This window comes from Desmodus rotundus, chromosome 4, assembly GCF_022682495.2.
Source record: "Desmodus rotundus isolate HL8 chromosome 4, HLdesRot8A.1, whole genome shotgun sequence".
Lineage (NCBI taxonomy): Eukaryota > Metazoa > Chordata > Mammalia > Chiroptera > Phyllostomidae > Desmodus > Desmodus rotundus.
Genome location: NC_071390.1, coordinates 178410725 through 178424708, shown reverse-complemented (window position 1 = coordinate 178424708; position 13984 = coordinate 178410725). Strand labels below are relative to the sequence as shown.

Below are 13984 nucleotides of genomic sequence, written 5' to 3'. Positions count from 1 at the left end.
AGGGCGGTGGGAGCCAAGGACGGTTTAGGCTGGAGGGGTCCTGGCTGGTCCGATGGCGGGAAGTGGACTAACATTTCAGAAGGATGTATGTTGCAAGAAGAGACTGGGGCTGGGAATTCCCGTGTGGCATGGAGTGGCATGGGCCTGGCAGCGCTGTCGGTGGCACTTGGGGAACTCTTGGAGAAGTGGGAAATTCTACTCTCCTGTTAGTTGTTGGTTATTAATGTTAAATGTCAGTAATACTTTACTAAGAAATGTCTACACAGCTTTGCAAGAATACACATTTCACCAGACTCCGAACAGGCATTTTCCCCTTTAGAGATTTCTTAAACTGCGTGGGAAGTGGCTTTCAAGAGTCAGGCCTTGGGGACCCCTTTCTGATTTTGTGCCGGCCCTGGGCGGGCAGCTGGAGTTTGGAGGAGAGAGCAGCTCAGTCCCGCCCTCGAGGCGCACCTGCTCTGGGTGGATTCAATGTTGAATCTCCAACATCCCGGGCACAGAAAGTTCTCCCGTCTTCCCACACCCATCACTGTTTTGTACTTACGCCCTGGGCATTTGGTTGTAAAAACATGCTGAAGCAAATTGAGATGCTGTATGTACAGCAGGCTCTGTACTCTTTTCTTTCTCGTTATTTTGCCTGCCTGTCCACCTAAGCTGACATTCCATGATGGCTGGGACTGTATTGTGAATACGTGGTGGTGACGGTCATAGTGATGGTGATGGCGGTGGTGGCGGTGATGGTAGTGGTGATGGTGGTGGTAGTGGGAGTAAAATTTAAAATTAAAGGTGCACACATAGTAGGCATTCTTGTTTGCAGGCCGGTGCTCAATCCACTGAGCCACACCAGCCAGGGCGTCACTCTTATAAGTGCTCCAAATGTGTGAATCTGTTGCCTCCTTAGAATAGCCGATGATGTAACCACCATGAGGCCCATTTTTCTGCGAGACGCCCGAGACCCCGCCTGAGAGACACAGGGCCCCACTGCCATTCGTGCCAGAGTTCTTTCCAGTCAGGAACCAGGTGGCAGGCTGTGGTGCTCTAGCGTGGTGCCTGTGCTGGCAAGGACCCAGTGACCCTGAGCGACTAGGACTGACATACCATGGACTAAATAGGGCCGTCATCACAGGGAACAGTGTCCGACAGGAAGGCTGGGCTCCAAGGTGTCAGAGTCCGCTTAGTGGCCCCGTGAGGCTACAAAAGGCTGGCTCAGTCTGGCAGCGTGGAGGCCAGGGTGTGGCAGGGGTGGACGTTAGGGGAGGTCAGGGGAGGTGGGTGGAGGCTGAGGGAGTGCAGTCCAGGCGACAGGTGGGCACAGCCCCCATGACTGCGGAGCAGCAGAGGGGGGCCGAGGCGGGCAGGGCTGGGCCAGAGGTAGGTCTGCTTCGTCTCAATGGGAATGACCCGAGTGTGAGGAGCCCTTGGAGGGTGGGGACACCTCAGCAGTCAGGACAAAGGACAGGGATCTGGGGAAAGGTGGCCATGAGAAGGGGTTCAGGGTTGGGGAGAAGAAGGGGGGATATTGATTTGGGGGTGTGGGCTTGAGGGTGATCCTGTCTGGTTCTCAGTTTGCTGTCCTTCTGTGTTTTAACAAGCAAGACCATTTTCTGCTCCCCGGACAGTCTGTGCGGGTCACTCCCAGCTCCTTACGCTTCAGTTCCACGTGGTGTCACCTTCCACTTTTATCTGTGGATTGGTCATTGCTGGCACATGGGACAGGAAGCGATGGCTTTTTGACTCTCAGCCCTATCTCCAGCTCTGGGGACTTTCAAAATCCCTCCAGTGCATTTCAGGCGGGACGTTTCGACTTCGCAGTCCCAGTGCCGATGTCTCTCTCCAGCTCGGCTCCTTCTCCTTCTCTGCTCCCTTGGCCCACACCCACCCTCCCCGCTGGTGCGGGTCTTCTGTCCTTCCCCTGCCATGATGGGGATGCTCCACCTTCTCTTCCTAAGAATTCCCTTTGTCCCCACGGCCTCCGTCCCCCACCTGAAAGTGGAAACAGTTTTTGTCACGGCCGTGATGCCCGCGAGCGTCCCGATGCGGGGTTTGCCCCTGAGACGCGGGGTCGCACTGTGGGCCTCTGTGCACAGGGGAGCCAGGACCGACCTTCCCACAGCTTGTGTGGCTTGACTGGCCCCGGGTTCACTTAACCAGCCCCTTGCCATCCCATCTTTGTGGGATCCCCTCGTCTGATGATTCCCTTGGGGTAGATTCTGGAAGCCAGTTGTTGAGCAAAAGCGCTCCCTATTTAAAAATTTCACAGGAGTTGACAAATGGCATTCCAGAAAGGTGCCAATTAGTGCTCACCAAGAGTACCCAGAGCCGCGGGTCCCGGAGCCTGCCAACCGCGAGCACTGGGTCTTTGCCAAAGGATAAGTGAGAATCCTCGTTCCGGTCCGTGTTCCCTTGGTTACCGGTGGGGCTGAACATTTGTCTGTGTACCGGCCACGTGCTGCTTCTTGTCTGAGAACCGCTTTTTCGTTATTTACACTAATTTTTCTGTTGGTGTGTTGCTGAGAGCGCTTTTGACTTATGACAGGTTACAATCATTTTTCCCACCTTGCTTTTCCTCTGCGGGGTCGCCATGGTGCTGTCTGTGGGCGCGCAGACTTTCTGCCGCCTCCAACACTGCTTCTGGTGTTGCTGTTCAGTTTGTTCGTGGCGCAGCGGAGAACTGTGCAGCTGTGGGGACCTGCGTGGGGACCCGGGGTCACGGGTCCCACACAGCCGGGGCGCACAGTGGCCTGGATCAGCCGGTGCCTCCCCCCACTTACACACTGAATTCCTGTGTCGGGTCCTCTGTCTGGACTTTCTCCTGTCTCACCGATCTGCTGGGCAGCCCAATTTTTATAGCTCGGGAGAGAGACATAAACTTCCAGCTCAAAGTTTTCAAACCAGATTCTCTTCCTCAACTGGAAAGGTGGGTTTCCTGTCTTAGGGTGACCACTCCTGCGTGGACGATTCCCAAAGACCCTGCGGGGTAATCGCCCCTCCACCCCCGTGCCGTGGGATGTCCTCACCCCTTCTTTCTGCCTAATTGTATCCTCCCATGGCTCCAAACCCAAACCTTTATTTAAGCAATTTTTTATCCTCATTCCCTTTTTTTCATTGCTTTTAGAGAGACAGACACACACACACGCACACACACAGAAACATCAGTGTGAGAGAAACATCGATTGGTTGGTTGCCTTCTCACACATGTCCTGGTCGGGGGTGGAACTCGCAACCTGGGTATGTGGCCTGACCGGGAATTGAACCCTCGACTTTCTGGTGTACAGGAGGACACTCCAACCAACCGAGCCACACTGGCCAGGGCTGAAACCTTTATTTAACTTACAGACAGTCACTTGCTGCCTCCTCCAGCCAGGCCCTGTGGCAGGGCAGCCACAGGAATGCAGCAGAGGCTCTGGAAGCCACGACCCCGCGCCTGTCTTCATCACTGCGGAGGCTTCGTGCACCGTACTCATCTGTGGCATCTCCGAGACGCCTGATGGAAGCGGGCGGGCAGGCAGGCAGCACCGCCCGCCGCCGTCCCTACCCTGGAAGGTCCCAGCCTTCAGTGCGTCGTCGCCTCTGAGGCTGCGATCGCTGGTGGGAAGCAGAAGACGCCCGGGAAAAGCTGGGCACCTGGAGCGCACCCTGTGTGCTAGGCGTTACCTGTCTGTAGTCCCGACAGCACCCTGCGAGGTGGCCCACCTGTCGGGTCCTGACTTTGCAGGTCAGGGGATGGAGACAGAGAGTGATGTGGCCAGGGTACCACGTGGGGAAGGGGCAGACCCCGCTAGCAGCTGTCCTGGGCAGACCACGTGCCAGGCTGAGCTCCAGGGGCCGTGCAGCTGGGGTGTACCCTGGGTCTGGCCCAGAGCTGACCGCTAGCCCGCCCATGGCCCCCGAGGTGGGTGCAGAGAGACCCCCCGGGTGAAGCCGGGGTGGGGGCCTGTCATGTCATCCGGTCTAGATTTGCATCTCAGCAGCGAAGCACTGGCTGACCAGCCAGGCCTGCTGGGGGCCGAAGCCAAAAGCTTGTGGCAGATGGCGTTGGACTAATTTTTGCAAATCATAAGGAAGGGAATGCACAACCATCTGTTTGCTGTGCTGGCATCCGAGTTCAACTTTTGTATCAGAACTGTGGACTCTGATAGTTACTGGATTTCAGTGGCTCTCAGATGCCACCAATTGAGATACACGTCATTGTTTTTGCACCACTAAAAAAGGGGAACAATCACGCTGCTAGTTATGGCAGGGTTAGGTTATAAAGACACTGTGATCTCAGAAATGTTAAAAAGCGGGAAAATGTGCGCCCTAGAATCCGTGTGGCACCGGGGCGCTGGTGGCGGTCAGCGGACCACGTCGAAGGGCACGGAGGGTGACAGGCGGCTGCCGTCCCTGCGCCCCAGCACCCACAGACTGGTCAGGTGTTCCGACGTGCGAACGGAATAGTTCGTTGATTGATGGGTCACCGAATACTCTTGAGCACCTACTGTGTGCCAGGCACTGTGGACCCCGCAGTGAGCAAAACGACTCGGGGAGCTGACTCTGGGGCTGTGAGTGTCGCCCCAGCAGCAGCTCTAGACGCCGCTGTGCAGAGACATTCCTGCGCGGACGTTCGGGTCACCAGGCTCCCCTTTCCGACGAGGCCTTTCATTCGGTGAAGGCGGGACCCGGGAATCTGCGCCTTCACAACAGTGTGCAAAACGAGTTTCCTGTACTCCCCGCTGCACACGGCTCGTGCGTGAGTGGCCCTGCAGTTGGGTCCTGGGGCGCTGCTCCGGGTTTCCCTAGGGTGAACAGGGCAGCGCACTTGGCCCGACTGCTGGCGGGTGCAGGGTGATTCCCCCGCGTTCTCTGGCCCACCATGTCTGCCCTGGGGCCTGACCCCTGGGATCCTCCCCCAACTCCTCGCTGGGCACTTTGGAGCAGACTCCTGACGTGGCCATAATTTCCTCATCCCTACAACAGGTCAGCAGTTGTGCCTGCTGCTTAGGGCTGTGGCAGGGATCAGGTGTACATGCCCAGAGTGGAGCCGAGAAAGAGGTGGGCCCTCCGCCGTGGTGGTGGTGCTGAGGCTGCACACCGGTGAGAAGGGGGTGCTGCTGTTTCTGCCTGGTGCTGGGGCATGGCGGCAACTGAGCAGGTCCGATGCTGGCGATCGACATCTTTGTCACTGATCCAGTTTCAGCCTGCATCCCACCTGGTCACCAGAGATGCCTTCCTGCCACGCTGGTCTGCTCACATCCCCTCCCTGACTTCCCGCTGCCTGAGCGTGAGCTGGAAATTTCTTTACACACTGGACAAGTATGGGTGGCCCTGTAGAACTTTGCTCCAGCCTCACCTAACACCACCACCCTTCCCCGGGGCTCTGTCCTGCTCTGAGGAGAGAGTCTCTGAGGGGACACTTGTGGGAGGTAAGGGTTGAACTTGGCCTTTGAGGAACGAATAGGAGTCTTCCAGGTGGAGGAGGAAGAAGGGCTGTCCTGGCTGCAGAAGCAGCTCATGCCGAGGTGTGGCAGCGTGACTGGGGGCACAGGGCTGGGGGTGGGGGTGGGGCTGGGTAGTAAGGGGGCCGGGTGAAGCAGGCGGCTGTGGCTCTGTTGAAAGTGGATTCGTTTGCCGGCTGCGGAGTTGGGTTGTGGTTTCTGTGCTTGGTGCACCCTGTGCCATGGGGCTGTTGAGAGTCACACTGAGTTTCCATGCCTCCCTTTCCAGCAGAGCCTCTGTCTAGGCTGAAAGGCACCCCCATTCCTTCTCTATTTCAATTTTTACAAAGGACCATGGACATGTGACAGATTGCTTGCCTAATTGCTAAGGGCACAGCAGGCTTCCCTTCAATTATTTAGCTGGTGGAACTGGGACTTGGAACGTCACCCGCCTTTCTTTACGCTCTGGTGCTAAATCCCTTCTGGGAGTCCAGACATGCCATCCTCGAGGGCCTCTCTTGCAAATGGCTTGATGGGAAAGTGACCAAGTTATTACAATAACTCTGTGGGCTGAAAGGACCGAGCGTCTGGAGCTGCTGTACTGACTAGCCTCTGCAGGTTCATGGACGGGCTTCTCTTCCCTGTCCCCGTTCCTGCTCTGCTCTGCGCCTCCCCCCCTCCGCTGCCCCCTGCAGTGGGCCCTGTGTGCAGCCCTGGGGCGCCACCTGGCTGCCCACTCCAGGCGGCAGGACTCAGGGTCAGATGGGCAAAGATGGGCCTTGAAGCCGGGTTTCTTCACTCTGGTTCAGCAGCAAGTGTTTAGTAGGCACCTGCTGCATGCAGGCACCTGGCTAGCCTATGGGACATGGGAGACGTGGAATCCAGATGTCCCGAGCTGGAAGGGGCCTCAGAGAGTTCAGCGCTCCCCCGTGGGAACACGGTGCTCTCGTGGAACGTGAAAAGATTGTAGGTGGCACGTGGGCAAGCATTTTAACAGTATTTATTTTCGTGCACATCACAAAGTATAACTAGCGTGTTAAGCCTCCGGTTTTGTGGATGTTATTGCTTGGAATAAGGCTGAAGTAGTATGTACGTTTTAAAATGTCAGTAATTTTGGAGAAAACTGCTAAGCAGATAAAGGTTAAGGTGCACAGGGGCGTGGGGGCCCATTTTGGGTCCCCCGCGTGCTCTCTATTGTGGATTGCCAGAACTCTTGGAGCTGCACCCTTACAGCGTAAGCTGCGCCTTGGGGAGGTTGGCGTAGGGAAGTGCGCGCATGCGTGCCATGCGCGTGCAGAGCTCAGTGGCGGCTGGGGGCTGAGGTTTGCAAACACCTCCCACATGCCCGTGTTTCAAAGGACAGAACGAGGCCCAGGGAGAGGCGAGTGCTGGCCAGGTGTTTGGGCCAGGTGCAGGGAGGGCTGCTGGGGCTCCATGGTGTGGTTTTGGCTGGATTTGCCTGCCTCGCATCTAGGAAGGCGGGCGTGGTGGATGGGCGTGGGCGTGGCTTGTTCCCCCCCCCCCCAAAAAAAAAAGGCTGCCAGTGGCGAGGGTTTATTAGACTTGCTAAGGACTGCTCCCTTCTGTGAGAAGATTCTGCAGACGTCCCACAGCGAGGGTCAAGTCTCACAAGTGTCACCATCGAAGCACTCGAGTTTAAGTTTAGGGGGTAGAGAGGCACCTCCCAGGGGTTAGTATCAGATGTTCCGTGTGCTCTTTCAGGGACTGCCTGGGTCGTGAAGGCCAACGTGGGCCTTTCCGATGCCAGATGTGACGGTCAGCCACACAGCCCCTCAGCGGGGGTGGTGGGCATGGTGGGCACTGGGGCAGGGTGGCGGTCTTCCCCCCGGGGACCAAGGTGGGAGAGCTGGGACAGCTCACCTGGGCTGCTGTTGCTGGAAGGTTTTTGTTTTTTTTGCTCCCATTTAGGGTGCTGTCTGTTGGTCAGGCAGTTTTAGTTTAGGTTGATTCCTTGGCTCGCCCTACCTCCCTCTCCATCCCCCTTCCCTCCTCCTCTCCCCCTCTCCCCTCTCTCCCTCTCTGTTTCTCTCTCTCCTCCCTCCCCCCGCCGCCCCCACCTCTGGAAGCAGTTCATGTTGTGTTGGGCATAGCACCGAGGACTGCAGAGGCCACTGTGGGAAGTAATCACAGCACCGTGGGCTGGTGTTTAGTGCTGTCTCTTACGGGCCTCTTTCACTCCACGCTGAGGTTGGACGGTCAGGCGAGCGTCCCATTTCACAGACGTGTGTTCCCTGAGCATGCCAGAGGACAGCCTGCTTGCCCCAGCTGTGGAGCCGGGCGGCTGCCGTCAGGGGGCGTCACGACTGTGTGGCTCAAGCGGAGGAACTGAAGACTGGGGTGCAGCTGTGTCATGCCTGGCCTCCTCTTCCGTCACGGCCGAGGGAGTGGGTTTTAGAGACCTGCGTTCTCAAAGGTGCTCTTAAAAGGCTTTGCTTCCAACCGGCAGCATCTGGGCAATTCTTGTGGCCTTGAAGGATGTGGAACGGAGGCAGGTGGAGGCTGGAGAAGAGGGGGCTGTGTTTCCATTAGCAGTGACCGGGAGGGGCTCAGGTGCACCTGACGTCATCCACGCCGGGCTTGTGAGCCTGGACCAGAGTGCTCGCCTGGTCTTCCCCTGCCTGGTGGCTCGTGAGGGTCTGCCCCGTGCTGGTGGGGTGGGGTGGGGACGGGGAGCTGCGGAGCTCTCAGCCTGGGTCGGGGAACAGGGCCATGAAGGTGCAGCGAGAGCCTGGTGTAATTTGGCCTTTGTGAGCAGTTACAAACACTGCCTTTCAACTTAGGTCACCTTTTCGCCCTATTTTAAAAATCTTTGGGAGGCGGAGTGGGCATTCCTTCTACCTCACGCATGTGTGGGGCTGCTGTGACTTAGCGCCAGGCAGGTTTCAGATCCTGGACTCTGTATGTGCCACCGGGTGGCCTTGGACCGTTCCGCATGATTTCACCGGGACCCTGGGAAGTGTGAGTCATTCTGTGAACACCGGAGGGTCAAGTGCGAAGGTCTGCAGAGAGCTGGGCCTGGGCAGGGTGCTGCTGGCCCTTTTCTTCTGGGAAGACAGGCTGCGAAGACACCGGGTGCGGGGTTGGGACTGGAAATTAATTTTTTTTGAAGCCTTCAATTTTTTTCTTCGATTAGCCTGGTTTTACTCTTACCATTAAGAAGGTGACTTACAAAGAGAGGCCCTGACAAAGCAGTCTGCTCAGCGGGGCCTCTGCAGGCTGGCCCAGTGCCCGCTGGCTGCGGGTTGGCACCCCCAGGCCCCACACCCCAGGCCCGTCAGGGATGGGTGCTGCGTGCTGCTCCACAGCCCAGGAACTTCCTGGGAGGCCAGGAGGAAGGGGGGCTCTGGGGACCCCTTTTGCCCCCATGTCCACGGGCACGTCTTGGAGCCCACAGTGATGCCTGAGCCCTCCCCTGCTCAGGAGGAAGGCACACGGAGTGGCTCTGCTTTCCTGCCCTGGGGGGAGTCTGCTGGGCCCGAAACAGTGTCAGGGCTGGGAGTGGGCCGGCCATGTGGAGCCTCTCACCAGGAAATGCAATTGCTCTGCCCTTGGTCTGCGATGGATGCACCACAGCCTTCAGATCCTCGCATTCTAGCTGCCATTCACCCTGGAACATGCGAGGCTTTGCTTAGCACTGGGCTTGTTACCCAGCGCACAACCGTTCCTGACAGCTGCCCCGCAGTGGAAGCCACGCCTGGTTCTCCTTCTGCCGCTGGCTCTTCTCTGAGCACCTGCTCGGCGCCAGGCACCGTGGTGGATGCCGGAGCACCAAGCGGGCCCGTCCAGTCCCTGCCCCGACAGGTATCCTCTTCACAGTGGGGAAGCTCTGGGTGGGAGGAGAGGTCTGTTTTGTGTTCCCAGTGCTGAGAACGGCATCCAGCAGAGTAGAGGCCCAATGAAGATTTGTCGAAAGAGTGAATGGTCAGATGGAATGAATGAATGAATGATTGGGCAGGACAGATCAGCAGGCGATGCCAGCCCAGCATGGTCAGGGCAGCCACGTCAGCGGGCATGGTGGTTGCTGTGAGTTCGCTGGAATGACTGTGGATGTTTCAGGGGGAGCAGGCTTGTGAGTGGGGAGAAGGCTCTGGAGAGGGGAGGCCCTGAGGCAGAGCCGTGCCTGGTGGGACGTGGGAGCTGGTGGGGCCGAGTGGAGGGGGTGAGCACTCAGAGAGCCGGCATTGGGTTTCGGAGCAAGTGGGGGCAGGTGGCAGGGGAGGGGGACCAGGAAGGGCTCCAGGGGGAGTTTGGCCAGTAGCATGGCCCGTGGGGACGGCCGCAAAGCGAACGGTGGGAGGAGAAACATGGGGCCTGCGTGCACTCAACGAGCTGGGGTTGTGTCCGGCAGACAGCGCGTCCATTCTCTGTCCCTCTACTTGAGGAAGCATGCTCACCACCAGCTGGGCCTCCCTTTGTGGGGACAGGTTCCTGGCCTCGGATTTAGACCTGGTGTCAGTGAAGATTCCCAAGCCCCCTCATCCCTCTTTGTCCTCCTGAGTCCAGTCTCCCATTCGGCCTGGGTGCCCGGCTCCGGGGGGGCAGGGTGCCTCGTGCCCACACGTTCGGGACAATGGACCCACAGGGAACCAGCACTTGTCCTGCCTGCACAGACAGCGCCACCTGTTGAGCTCCCGCTGGCCAGGGCGTCACAGCAGTGGAAGATCTCCCTTTCACCCGTGGGGAAACTGAGGCCCCGAGAGCTCGCGCAGAGTGACTGGCCTGGGGTTCACAGCCATGTCTGCCTGGCTCTTTTCCAACCACGTGACCGTGGGCAAGTTCCTGTCTTTGGGCCTCTATTTCTCCATCCACAAGGGGGCAGTGATAACAGTGCCCGTGTCACGGTGGTGCTGGGAGGGTTAAATGAGGCCGCCCTGGATCTCTTCTCGTGCCCTGTTAACTGGAAGGCAGGTTAGGGGGCGCGACTGGAACCTGGGTGGCAGGGAGTGTGGACTCATTTGGGGGTGGTTTCCAGGTGCTGGAAGGAGCCAGCCACGGAAGTTCGAAGGAGGCCCTTTCCTGTTCATGTGTTTCTTTTTGGCTTGAACTAGGAAGTGCTTTCTAACGGAGGGGCTGCCCTAGGGGAGCAGGTGTCTTCTTACTGGAAGGACTTTCAAGAGATGCGATGGCGCCCGGGCTGGTGTGGCTCGGTGGACTGAGTGCCAGCCTGCAAACCAAGGGGTTGCCGGTTCGATTCCCAGTCAGGGCACTTGCCAGGGTTGTGGGCCAGGTCCCCAGTTGGGGGCGTGCAGGAGGCAACCACACATGGATGTTTCTCTTCCTCTATTTCTCCCTCCCTTCCACTCTAAAAATAAATAAATACAATCTTTAAAAGAAAAAGAAAAGAGATGTGAAGGCCACATGTGGGGGACTCTGCGGAGATGACGGGGGAGGTGACCTGTGGGGCCCCTGAGCCCCAGGCTCCCCGGTTCCCCAGTACCAGCTGCCCTGGTGGTTGTTCGTGGCACTTGTTCCACACACAGCGAAGAGCCCCACTTCTGGGACACTTCACGGCCTTCTGAATACCGTCACATCCATTGTCCCATTCGGTCCTTCCTGTGGCTGCCTGTGAGGTCACTGCCGGGACTTGGTCGCGTGGCCAAGGACAGACAGCCAGGGCTTGCTCGCGTGGGACTTGCGGGCAGGCCACCGCAGCCCTGTTCCAGCCCCTTCATTTACATCACGTCGTGTGGCTCTTCTTCGTGAGGGCTCTGCTTCTCCTTGATTCTTGCCGGCCTTTTAAAAACAATAAACGCGTGTTTACACCAGAGATGCAGCGCAGAGCCGTGCAGGAGCGGTGGCCGGGAGCCGCGCGTGCCCCCAGGGGAGCCCGGCACCGTCTCCTCCACGACTGCCTTGGTTGCACAGACAGCACCACAGCGGTTACGGGTGCAAAGGGAAACTCAAAAGCCACTGATGCTGGCTGATGAACAGCACCGCAGCCGCCTGTCCTGGGCCACGTCGGAGCCGAGGGCCCACGGGCCGCCTTCCTCCCAGACTCCAGGCCTTTCCCAGCTGAGCCCCTCCTCGCTGAAGTGCTCTCTCCTATTCAGCCGCCCATGACCTGGGCCCTTGGTGGTCTTCAGTGTTCCTTCGTCAGGAGCGATGCCAGCAGTGCTGAACGCTGCCTCTTCAGGCGTCTGACTTCCTCCCGGTGGGGATTCTTCCCATGTGGTGAATCCCCACGTACCGCTGAGCCTGGGCTGGGCGAGTCAGCACGGCCTGCCTGGGTCTCAGTACGTAAGCCAAGGGCACGCACTTACGCAGATGGGTGTTTTTAAGGGCCAATTAAATACAAGTGTCTGGTATTGAAACAGCTACGTTGTTCACAACAAACAGCCTTACGCCCACAGACTCGGCAAACGTGTCCCATATCTTTGTTGAGGCCCCTCTACGGAGTGGTTGGTGAAGTGAGTGGGCGGTATCTCAGAGGACACCCCTGGACCATGGGTGGGATTTCTGCTCATCAGAAGGCGCTAGGGTTGGTTTTGGTTGTCTGGGAGCTGATGCCACTTTTTTACCAGCATTTTGTGAATCCCGTTATAAAAATACCAGGCCTTGGGGGTGGGGGTGGAGGCAGGGAGCCGAGGTAGAAACCCCCCACCTGATAACCGAATGATCTCTGGTGACTCACGCCAGCTTCCTCAGCCTCAGGTTGTCCCTCTGCAGCCTGGGGGGCGGGGCCCTTCCTGTCTCACCTCCCAGGTTGTGGGGGTGCTGGGTCCCGAGGGGAGACATAACCCCGATTGCTGACATTAAGTGCGGTGCAGTGTGGCCTGCCCACAAGCCCACGCAGACTTGGCACCGAGAAGCTGACAATCTGAGGCCTGGAGGTGCTGAGTGCGTCTCATGAGCGTTCGGCTGCATGCCCAGCACACCTGTTTCCTGCGGCCGCTGCACAGAGTCCCACAAATGGGGGGCTTCAAACAATGGGAATGTACCATCATGGTTCTGGTTCTGGTCCCAGAGGTCCAAAATCGAGGCACTGGCAGGGCCGTGCGCCTGAGGCTCCAGGGGCGCATCCTTCCTGCCTCTCCTGGTCTCCGGTGGTTGTCATGGTTCGTGGTCCTTCAGCTGTGGCTGCATTGCTCCCGTCTCTCCTCTGTCTTCATGTGACTTTCTCTCCATGTGTCTCCTCCATGTATCTCTTTCTTGTAAGACACTTGTCATTGGATTTAGGGTTTGCCCCGATCCAGGATGATCTAAGCTTGAGGAGATCTTTTAACTTAATTACATCAGCTAAGACCCCTTTTCCAAGTCAGGGCACGTCTGCAGGTTCCAGGAACGCTGTATGAATATTGTTTCAGGAAGACCGTTCTGCCTCCTCCCCTCAGCACTAGCCCAAAGTCAGGCTGTGGTGCTTGGGGCCCGCTGTCCAGCCAGAGCTCTGCCCCTTCCCCGCATTACCGTGGTTCCTGCTCTAACCCGTCAGCCTGCTTCTAGAACCTTGTTGCCGAGACCCTTTGCTCTGCTGAGGGCAGGCAGCTTTGTGGGGGACCAGACCGGGCCCTGGTGCCCAGCGTGCTGGCCAACGCTGGTGGGCGCTGCATCAGCCTGAGAGGGAACCGGCTCAAGCCGGTCTGGCATATAGTTCAAGGTCGGCAAGCGCCCACCTTCCGTGAGCAAGTCCTGTTGGCTCAACTGTGAATACATCCCTCAAACACACCCTCTCTGGCCAACTCCCAGCCACACCTTGTCCTTCCATCTCCTCATTTGTCTCTCTGCCTCAGCAGCCTGGACATTCTGTAAACAACCTCGTGGTCGGAGCAAGGCCCCCTTCGGGGCTTCCTGTGTGTGGCACAGCCCCATTCGGGCCTCCCCTGCCTCTGATGGACAGGACTGCCAGGTCAGGCCCAGCGCGGCCTCCCAGCGTTCTCTGAGCTGCACCTGAACTTTTCCAGGGCCGGCTCCATTTTTTGTCAAGCAGTAATAGGAATAGAAAATTCGCTTTACCTGGAAAAATGTAAAGAAGAAAATAAACATCACCTACGATCTCACTACTGGGGGAGTCACTGCTGACATTTGGGAGGTGTGGCTGCCTGGACCTCACCGCTGTGTCCTTGGGGGGCAGGCCCTGGCACCCAGCAAGCGCTCGAAAAGTGGTCGTGGCCAAGTCAAAAAATGAACAATATGTACGTTTTAGAAAAATCGAGACCACAGATTACGCTTGCGTTTTGACTGCACCTATTCACTCTCAGGACCGTCGTCTTCTCCATGTGGCGTGCGCCGGCACGACTCTGACGCCATATGCCTGACTGCCCCTGGCAGCTGAGGGTCGTGTCGATGGGAGGCACGTCGAGTGTTTTCTCAGACTGCGGGTTCGGTGGGTGCTTTTGTAGAAGTGGGTGGTCAGGCCGCAGCGTGGCATAACGGGGAGAAGCCTCTGTCTGTGGGTGCGCCCGGCTCAAGGAGGCGGAGGCGGGGGCGGGGGAAGTGCACAGCCGCAGCAGCAGCAGCCCCGCCCACTGCTGAGAACTGCTGTGCTTGCCGGGGACTGCCAGCGGGTCAGAGAACCAGGAATGAATTATGGATCAAGCTCCCAGGCGTCACAT

The 13984-nt window shown here is 58.1% G+C and overlaps 1 protein-coding gene across 2 annotated transcripts in view; it reads left to right on the top strand.

Annotated features, from left to right (window-relative positions):
- JAKMIP1 (janus kinase and microtubule interacting protein 1) overlaps positions 1 to 13984 on the top strand; it is an 85600-nt gene that overhangs the window by 18655 nt on the left and 52961 nt on the right. The window lies entirely within an intron of this gene.